Raw genomic sequence first — 10,850 nt, forward strand, 5'->3', positions numbered from 1 at the left:
ATAGAAAAATATTGACAGACCGCTTTAACAGAAATAAAAGATCAAATAAAAAAGTAAAAAAATAATAAGGTGCTGGACTTAGATGGTCTTATACAAAAACTATATAAAATACTACTGGACGATGCAGTTAAAACATTAGATAAGATCTACAGAGAAATTAAAACAACTGCTGAAGTCCCCCATCATGGAAAAATTCCCTTACATCACCTATTTTATAACAAGATAAGGATCCTACAAATCATTCACCATACAGATCCATTTCACTTTTAAATGTGGACTATAAGATGTTCATGTCCATTTTAGCTAACAGAATTAATCTACTTACACCTAATTAATAGTGATTAAACTGAGTTTATTTTAATTAGACAAGTACAGGATAACATAAAAAGAATAAATACATTAATAGACTATGCAAATAAAAATAAAAAATAACTTTCTGTCATTAGTCTCAATTTAGATACGGATTTTGACTGAGTTAATTGGTTGTACCTGTTTATAGGTTCATAGGTTGGTACTAGGCTATCAGCCCTAGGGCCTATACAAGCCTAGCCATAACAATTCCCTGGATATTTCTTCCCACAATATTTACTTCCCTGGACCCCTGTCTAGCAAGGCGACTGACGTGATCCGCGGGGTGAATTTCCTATCTCCCATCCAATCGTCAAGGGTCCTTTTGAAGAGGGCCAAGGAGGCACTCTGCTTGACATGTATGGGTAGTCTATTCCAGAGTATGGGGAGTCTCTGGGTCAGGAACCTATCTCTCCAGCATGTTTTGTTCATTGTGATGACAAGGTTTAGATCCCTGGAGCGTGTGGCTCTGAGGGATTGAGATTTCCAACAGCTCAAGGTTTGACATGGCCTTGTATGTTAAGCAGAGATCACCTCTGAGTAGACGATAAGCCACAGAGTACAGCTGGAGTTTTTTTAGACGGTCAGCATAAGGCATCTGCTTTAGGCCTGTGATTCTTTTAGTGAGGTATTTCTGCGGCCTTTCCAGCTGTTGCAGATGTCTTGTGAGGTACATACCAAATGGGGCATTGTACTCTAAAATGGGTCTAATGAGGGATGGGTACAGTGGGACAATGACCTCCTTTTTTTCTAGATGAAAAGTACTTAGTGATGAGGTGTGCCACACAGAAGGATTTCCTGACTGTTGTGGCGATGTGGTTATCAAAGGTGAGACCACGGTCCACCTGTGTCCCCAAGTCTTTCATCACACTTTCGGTGTTTAGTATACTGCCACCTATGTGGTAATTCATGGGTACATTTTTTCCCCAAAGGGGATAACTATAGATTTCCTGGCATAAAGCTTGAGCCCATGGTTCTGGCACCAAGCATCTGTTTCTGTAAAGCCCTTTTGTAGAATATCCACATCATTTGGGGATTCAGTAATGGCTCCCAGTTTGCAGTCATGTGCGAACTTTGTTAGCCAGAGTCCCTTAGTGTTGGCCTGTACTTCACAGAAGTAGATGCCAAACAAGAGTGGTCCCAGGACTGAACCCTGAGGTACTCCACTTGTCTGGAGCTGGATTTGGAGTCTGCTACTTTTACAGTCTGGGTTCTGACAGTAAGCCAGCTGACAACCCATCGAGTGACGTAGGGATTTATGCCCAGCTTAGTAAGTTTATCTATGATTCCAGAGTGGGGGATGGTGTCGTAGGCCTTGGCTAGATCCAGATAGCCTGCATGGACCGCCTTACCCTCGTCCACAGCTCTGGAGACTGATTCGAAGAAGTCAATCAGGTTCAGGAGACAAGATCAGCCTTTCATGAACCCAAACTGGGTGGGGTCCAGTGTTTGTAGATTGCCAATGTCTTTGTTTATAAGTTCCATGATAATGCATTTCATGCCCTTGCAGATCAGGCTCGTCAGACTGATGGGACAGTAGTTCCCGGGATCCAAGATGGATTCCCCCCTTGTGGAGTGGGATAACCGTAGCTGTGCGCTACTCACTTAAAGGGTATCATTTCTCACCTGAGCTAATTGTATTAATTTCCAAGTTATACAATAACTCTTGAGCTTATGTTAAAATAGGTTCCTTTCTTTCTAATCCCTTTGAATTACAAAAAGGCACAAACAAGGTTATCCATTATCACCTTTAATTTTTGCATTAGGTATAGAACCCTTTGCTAACAGTATTAGATCCAATAAGAACATTAATGTATCAAAATAAAAGAAGATTTTGAACTAAAGATTCAACTCTTTGCTGATGATATTTTACTAACAATAGGAAATACAGAAAATTCATTAGAACATATTAGTTTTACGAGTCGGTTTTAAGAAATCTCAAACTTAATATTTAATCATAATACAAGTAACTTATTAATTAATAAAAAAACTCATATAACAGACATTCTAACTTTAATTGGAATAGCAATCAAATTAAATACCTTGGTATAACCATTGTCTGATAGTAATGAAATGATACAAACAAACAGGTTGCTGATAAAATTTTAAGTTTAGTCACAAATTGGAACAAATTCTTCTTTACCATGGAAGAGTGATTAATATTTATTAAGATGGCAATTCTCCCAAAATATGGTTTGTCTTACAATCTTTAGTACTATATCTACCAAAAAAATTGATGAAGAAGATAAATAATATTCTACTTACATTTTTTGGCATCCTAATAAACCAAGAGTTTCCTTTAACTAGCACAGAAACTGTTGGGATAATGGTGGAATAGGATTCCCTGATATTCAATTGTATGCCACTTCAACAATTGTAAAAGGTATAGTGTTTGAATAAATTCATCTTATGATTCAAAATGGAAACACACACATCACAAAATATTATTAGTAAATAATAAATATATCACAACCAGTCATAAATAAATAGCCCCTAACAGTTTTATCTGGTTATTAAAAGAGTTTTGCATGCATAAATGGACTTACACCCTCTTCTCAAATTCCTTTTTTAAATAACATAATTTCCTCTTAACAAAAGTTCACATATTCTAACCAATGTATTAAAGTCTTATTATTTTCTGTTTCCAGCTGCATATACAGATGACTGCTTAGAAATTCATAATTTCAACAAAATGCTAGCATTGAAACAACATACCTTAATTTATTGGCATCTATTCTTAAATGGTACTGAGATATATATATATATACATACATACACACATACACATTTTATATATATATATATATATATATATATATATATATATATGGATCCCTATCATATGATAGAAACCTCATTTGACTGAGACTGAAATTTCAAAAAACTGAAAAGTCACTTGACTGAAACCCATAATACATAATTTCAACATACTAATTTTTAAACTGGGCCATATAAAACCAGACTAGGTGGGGGGCTATGCCCCCACACCCCAACTATATATACTAACTCCAGGATCGCACTACAGTGGGGAAAAGGGCATAGTAGTGGAAGCATGTAGACTACTATAAAGGTACATGAAAGCTATATGCCCTTTTCTCCACTGCAGTGCAATCCTGGAATTAGTATATATAGTTGGGGGGGGGGGCATAGCCCCCCCAGTCTGGTTTTATATGGTCCAGTTTACAATTTAGTATGTTGAAATTCAGTATTATGGGTTTCAGTCAAGTGACTTTTCAGTCTTTTGAAATGTCAGTCTTATGGCTTCAGTCAAATGAGGTTTCTATCATATGATAGGGAACAATATATATATATATATATATATATATATATATATATATATATATATATATATATACATACACATATACACACACACATATATATCTATGCATATGTACAGATATCGTTAAAAATATAAGGTCCAAATACAAATCAAGATTCTGAGAACTGGTTAATTCTACAAATATTTAGAGACACTGTGAACATAGAGATAAATAAGATATTTAATCTAGATAAGAAATTGTTTCCCAAATTATTGGAATTCTTAATAAATATCAATAGTAATGCAATGAATTACACATTTGTGACAAATATGATTTATTTAATTCTTAAGTTAGATTTCACATATTTATACAATTCCTACTGGAACTATTCCTCAAAAATTAATAATGAAGACTTCTCTGAAGAATACAAGAACATAACATTAAAATCTACAGATAAAACCACACTTTCATTATATTGGAAATTTTGCACTTGGAAATTCTTACATAGAGCTTTTGTCACTCCTAACAAAATTACAATTATGTATAAATCAAACAGAACTAAATACTGGAGATGTGATTCTGAAATAATAGCTGTTTGGACACACGTGGTATATGAATGTGAAGTCATCTCCCCTTTTCGGAAAAAAAAATTAATAACTTAATTCAAGCTCTGTGGTCAGATAGATGTAATATTTCTAAATCTTTAGTTGTATTTAATGTTCCGATTCCTGAGATAATTCTCAAAACACAAGTGCCTCTTCTTTGGTCCATTCTTGCTATAGCCAGAAAAGTAATTACTAAAAACTGGAAAAGTACAGTTACCACCCTAGTGTTGAATTTATTAGTATGGCAAAATTGTTTGCAGTAGTGAATTGCATACTATAAAGATGAGAACTTCTAATATTACACGTTCATATAAATCTTGGCTTAAACTTAAAGACTTGCTTGAAAAATATTAATTGACGTTGATCTGTATATCTTTGATGTATTGATCAGCTGTGGACCTATGTAAATAGTTATCTGTTTATTTTATAATGGATTTGTTTATCTATTGTTACAAAACCAAATAAAAAAAGAAGATGCTGCACTCTCAAAACACACAGACATACAGAACTCCATAAATGTTTAAACCACCTAAAGCAACCTCCACCAAAATGTTTACTCCCTCTTAAAAAAGTGGGGAAAAAAATAAGAAAATAAACTAGACTCTTCAGTGTTAAAACAATTTTAAAAAAGAATGAACTTCATACAAAACCTCCAAAACAACACTGTTAATCTTCAGCTCTTCAGAATACTCCTAGGGACCATCCTACATTTTGTTGCTACTTGTTAAGATTTTTAATCTCCACAGTAGTAGGATAGTAATATCACTGTATCAACAGGTAGCACACTCACGTTTACTGACACAGATCAGAAAACTGTGGGCTCTACTCACACACCACCAGGAACATGGATTACAATTTTCAATATGGACACTGCAGTGCAACATAAGGGGCTACTGCTCATCTGAGTGTATCGGAAAAGACCTAGGCCCCATCCGCCTGAATTGGTGGATGTAAGAGATACATGGCACTTATCAGAAAAAGAGCATGAGACATTCCCTGGTAACCTGGCCAAATTTCCTCTAGTCAATACGAATACCATCAGAAGAGGGCACTGGGCTAGTGGAACTAAACCAGTCAACAAAATGTATTTAAGTTAAGACAATAAATAACATTTCTTTCTCTTCAGCATTATACTACATTCCTAGATTACTGTTTCCTAATGCTCTATTCCACAGCAAATTTAAGTTACCATATTTTATACCATACTTCTAATTTTGCAATTCAGTTTTTCATCCATTTTATAACTTATTTTTCCATCAGCTATATTGTAGAGGTTGATCTGTACAGCAACAGTGCTTCATCACATCTAACTCTATCATGTCTAAAATCTACTGTATTAAGCACATTTGTTTAAAAACATTAATTTTTTTATGGAAAGTGCTTTAAAAACTACGTAGAAGTTAAGGTCACTTTTATAGCTTCAGGAATTTTGAGAACGGCATATTCTCAATCAAAGAAATGGCATTTTTGCAGAATAAGACTTTTAGTTCTGATGAAAGACTAACACAGTAGATATATTCTGCACCTGCACTGCATTTCTCACCATGAAAAGGAGTCACAAAGCTGCATAAAATAAATATAACAGAACTCTGTGGACTGTTACAGCAAAAGGCTTGTGGCGGTCACATTTGGTTTATTCAAATATAAATTAATGTCCCAAGACAAGGACATTTTTTGTATAACATTTCAAGGCATTATAATGAAGGTGGTGGTGCTGCGGTAGCGTTGTCGCCTCACAGTAAGACGTTGTCCTGTTCGAGTCTCAGCTAGAGCGTCTTCTGTGTGGAGACATGCGTGAATGGGCGTACCTTCATTGAAGGTTGTGCGTCAGGGCTGACAACTCGGCACGTAAAAATCTACTGCCAATCATTAGCGGACCGGAGTTCCGCTGTGGCGACCCCTAACAGGGAAAAGCCAAAAGACACAACATAATGGATAATTCTCTCATTTGAAGACAGCTTTTTTTTCTTTTGTAATAATCAACTTCTTGTAGTTCACAACTGAGGGCACTTCAGTGATAACTGTCTCTTCTAGTTTGCTACCATAAGTTCTTCTGTATCATTTCCTGTTTTATTTTGCTGTTAAGATTTGTAATCTCCACAGCTCTACAAAACATAATGCAACTCATTCTACAACCTTACAAGCTTGTATAATATTGGCTAAAAGTACTGATGCTGCATACTGTATTTTATATTTATTTACACATATTGCTGTTTTCTATACTGTTGTATGCAATTTTCGACATCATTTATGACTCATTGCCTGCTACTCATCAGTCTCTAACCACACTGATCTTTTATCCATTCATTTCCTCCACAATTCAGGAAGTCACCAGTGGAGATGCAAGAGCTAACCAGAGAGGGCTATGATCCAGGTGGCCTGGGATACCACAAGTCATGTTTTTTGTTTTTGCTTGGAGCTTTTCTCCCCGGGCCTCTACTGAAAATGGACATATATCCAGCTAGACTAGCCCGGTCAACAAATGTAAAATAAATAAATAAATGTTCTAGTCTTAATCAACACACAGTTAATAAAAAAAGTATTTTTGCAAGTGGGGAAAACCTCCTCCATCTGCTAGTATGGGGCTCTGACCCCAACCCAATCTCTAAATATACTGCCTCTGAGGTCACACAATCTCACAGAAAGTATATTTAGCAAAAAAAAAAAAAAGTCTATCCGTGCAAGTATCTTGCATTCAAATACACAGACAACCAATCAGCTGTGAACAGACAGATTCTCAGCATGTACAAGAAAATATGTGATCAACGATAGTGTTTCCAATTAGGTCCTAACTCCTCCCCTTGTGCTTGCACCTGCATCAACAGAGGGGCCTACTGTGACTTCCCTAAAACTGTGAATCCTACTACCCACAAGCTAATGAGGGCTAGTGACCAGTTTGCAAGCCAAGCTCATGTTTAGGTTAACAGATGCAACTTTGCCATATGCTAGCCTCCACCTGCATGTGGCAAAACAGACAACAGGTGCATCGCTCCTACCCACTCTGGGTAAATGAGCATCTGTCAGCAGCTCATTCTTTCCTTACGTTGCCCAACTCCTCAAACACCAAAGCAAATATTAAAACTTGGGTTGCCCAGATCATACTAGCTCTCAACCAATCAGGGACAAATGTCAACAGAATCAGGAACAAATCCAGAAAAAATTAGGGACACTTTTAAAATATTAGTTCTATTAACTTGAGACATTAACAGAATAAGAGAATGTGAATTAATACACATTTCCTGCAGGAACAGAAGTCTGTAACTCTTAATCATTGTCATTATTTATTAAGTATAATTCAGCACCTTTCCACCAAAAGGCACTAGTGTTAAGAGGGATTAAGAGGGACAGAGTTAAAATCAGGGACAGTTAAGAGGTATGCTCAGGGCTTTAACCCCTTATCCCATATAGTTGAGCTGTAACCATGTATTCAGTGTTGCTGCCTACTGGGGCAGATTGTGACAGAAAGGATCATCTGACCAGATTCCCCACCAAGTTAACAAATGTCAGGAAAGTAAGTAAACAATCACTTATAAACTGCTCTTAATTCAGTCAATTCAGACATAAGGACTTGTGCTGAGCTGGGTGACACACACAAGCAAGACTACCATCTAAGCTCTTTCAAGCACACAAATATATGTTATTGCTAGGTGCCCGGTTCACCTACCGAAGTTGATGTTTCCAGCTGCATAAAGACAACAGTAGTATAGTGGATGTGCATAATTTAAATTAAATTCAAGTCACAAATCCAAAATTAGAACACTTTAACTTTGCCATATGTTCATATACATGAGGAGCCGAAGCAGACGGTATATTGCTTCGTTCTGCATGCATGCAGACAATTTATTTTGCTACACAGTACAAGTCTATCACAGTACTGGTTAACAACACTGCTACGAATAAACTATGCGAGACTGAGTATCATGGTGTAATAATAGTAAACATAAGCAAATGTGGCTGTTTTCTTGTCGAGGGGCTTGCTGATGCAATATAAAAATCAGTCTACATTATTTATTTTATTTTACATTTGATAACTGGAAAAGTCCGACTGGATTTTGGTCCATTTTCAGCAGAGGCCCAGGGAGAAAAACTCCGTAGTTGCATACATGAAGACAGTGTGACTTTGACAATTATATACTTATGTACAAGAACAGATTCATACTTTGACACTTATATACTTTGTACACAAACACAGAAAGGTATTCTGGTTATGCCAGAATGTAAAATAGGTTTGAGAATTATAAACTTTTATGTATAAACATAGTAATTTTAGTTGTACATAGATGTGTATGTTCTCTTGTAGTTCAGCAGTTGTTGTGTCTTTCGGCTTTTCCCGGTTAGGGGTCGCCACAGCGGAACTCCGGTCCGCTAATGATTGGCAGTAGATTTTTACGTGCCGAGTTGCCAGCCCTGACGCACAACCTTCAATGAAGGTATGCCCATTCACGCATGTCTCCACACAGAAGACGCTCTAGCTGAGAATCGAACAGTACAACGTCTCACTGTGAGGCGACAACACTACCGCAGCACCACCACCGCAGTACCTCTTGTAGTTCAGTACACTAACTAATCTAACATCTGAATCAGCTGAGGTATAGAAACTATTGTGATAGTTCCAACATGAAGCCTGGTTTTAAGAGATACGTGGTAAATAGTGAAGGGATTAATCATGGTTTGTATAAGGGCATAGCCAATGTATTTTTAAGTGTTTTTTAAGAGATGTTATAAATTGAGTTAAAGAGGGGACTGCAGCGAGTTCAGCAGCAAGTGAATTCCAGAGTTTGCCAACATAGTAAACAGAGAATCATCAGCTAAGTTGTCGGCTTTAACAGTTTGAACTAGCGTTCTATTAGAGGAGCGGAGAGTTTTTACGTTGCTGTATGAGATGATGATATTTTTTAAGTATGGGTGTATGATTATGGCATGGGTTTAAATACTTCATCCAAAATTGTACGCTTAGATGTTGTTGTTATGCAAGCACACTACGTGGTCCAGTTGCTGTGAGCATGTACACTATATGGTCCAAAAGTATGGAGTAGGCGGGAATGTTTTACAGTTTGACTCCACGGAGTATGCTGTATGAACTGTAAACTCCTGTCAACATTAGGAAGCAGTTTTATGCACTATTTTGAAACTGCTAACAATCATATATTACTAAGAATCCCTTCTAACACGTTAAAAAGTTGGTGGTTTCCAGAAACTTTGAAATAATTTTATTTGCTACACGGTACCTGTGTTTGGCATGCAAACACACAGCACAGTCTGCGACTTTTCCATTTTCAAAACACTGCACAAATGTTAGCTATAAAAGTAGGACCGATTCGACGATAGGGAAAGAACTAACATTATTTGCAGAAAACTGCAGTTTCCACATGGTCTCTACTATGGAAAATGACCTACCGTTCGTAACTTAGATCCAAGCGCAACAGAGATCACGCTCACTGTGATCTTTCCACATTTACACCTAGATAACTCCTAGCCGGAAGCCCTGACTTTCATAGAACGCGCCATGGCCATGCTCTTCAATTATTTTTCACCAAGCGTGTAACGGAAGAACAACAAATCAGAAGTTGATAGAGTAGTGCGTAATCTGCCGCCATACTATGGATGTCTGGATTGCCAGTAGATGACAGCCACGCATTATGCGCAAATTTGGGAAGTAGTAAAAGTACAACCCAACACGGATGAGTTATTAAAACTGAGTTCTCGCTAAGTTCTGGCTAAAAAATTTAACGGAATTTTGCTTTACAATTTGTTAAACATGCTGTGTAACGAGTGACAAGTCTGCTGAGCTTGCCACTTTACGTCAACGGTCACTGCATAATTCAATGATTTTGGTTACGGTAATTACTGGCAGTTGAGTTAATCAGGGACATGATTTTGCTGTGGTAAAGGTTGCAATTTTTGTTGCTCTAAATAATACGTAAGTAGCAATGCTTCTGCACAGTGGTCCAGTTTCTCAGTACTTTGTCCTGAAACATAAGCAACTGAATGAGGGAATTTCAATAATAAAAGCCGTGAGCCTGTGACTTTACTTATGGGAAAGCGGGAACCTAGACTGTCAGAATTTCCGTACAAATCAGTCAACCCGCGTTGGGTTGACCTGCAGTGTGCGGTTGTAAGTGTTCTGATTCACTTTCTTTTAAATATCATGAAAAGAGAAATACATGTGCAGGCTTAATCTGCAGTGCATGTTAGGGTTACCACATGTCCCTCGTTGCAAGGGACAGTCCCACTTTGGGCAGTTGTGTCCTGCGTTAAAACCTAAAACATGGCAAATGTCCTGAGATTTTAAGACAAAATGTATTTCTTAAGTTTTCCTTAATAGTTGCATAAAACAGTTATTTTGTATCTGGGACACACAAATATTACATGAAATAGCATAAGCAACTCAAATGCTACAAAATTAAGCTTTTATTTTGGCAAAAAAGTGAAGTTATGTCTTTTGCACAAGTCATGGGTATGTTTTGTCCGGAAAAATCTCACATTTCTACAAAAAATGTCTGACTTTTGGCATTTGAAAAGGTGGCAACCCTAAAGCATGTTGTTTGGCTTAATTAGTGCAGTGGTGTATGTGGGTAAAGAAGTAAAACCAAAGAGTGCCAACAAGACAAAGACCGGCGTCAGCAAGCAAGCC

General features: G+C 37.0%; 1 protein-coding gene across 2 annotated transcripts in view; it reads right to left on the minus strand.

Annotated features, from left to right (window-relative positions):
• FANCC (FA complementation group C) overlaps positions 1–9,808 on the minus strand; it is a 2,534,829-nt gene extending 2,525,021 nt beyond the window's left edge. The window contains exon 1 of one of the 2 annotated variants that reach the window (XM_044059426.1): positions 9,614–9,808. The gene's annotated coding sequence lies outside the window, so the exon portion shown is untranslated. The remainder of the gene's footprint in view (positions 1–9,613) is intronic. The other variant, XM_044059425.1, reaches the window with a different exon arrangement.
• Between the last annotated feature and the right edge of the window lie 1,042 nt (positions 9,809–10,850).

Source organism: Protopterus annectens, chromosome 17.part0, assembly GCF_019279795.1.
Source record: "Protopterus annectens isolate FY-2018-M chromosome 17.part0, PAN1.0, whole genome shotgun sequence".
NCBI classification, from domain to species: domain Eukaryota; kingdom Metazoa; phylum Chordata; order Ceratodontiformes; family Protopteridae; genus Protopterus; species Protopterus annectens.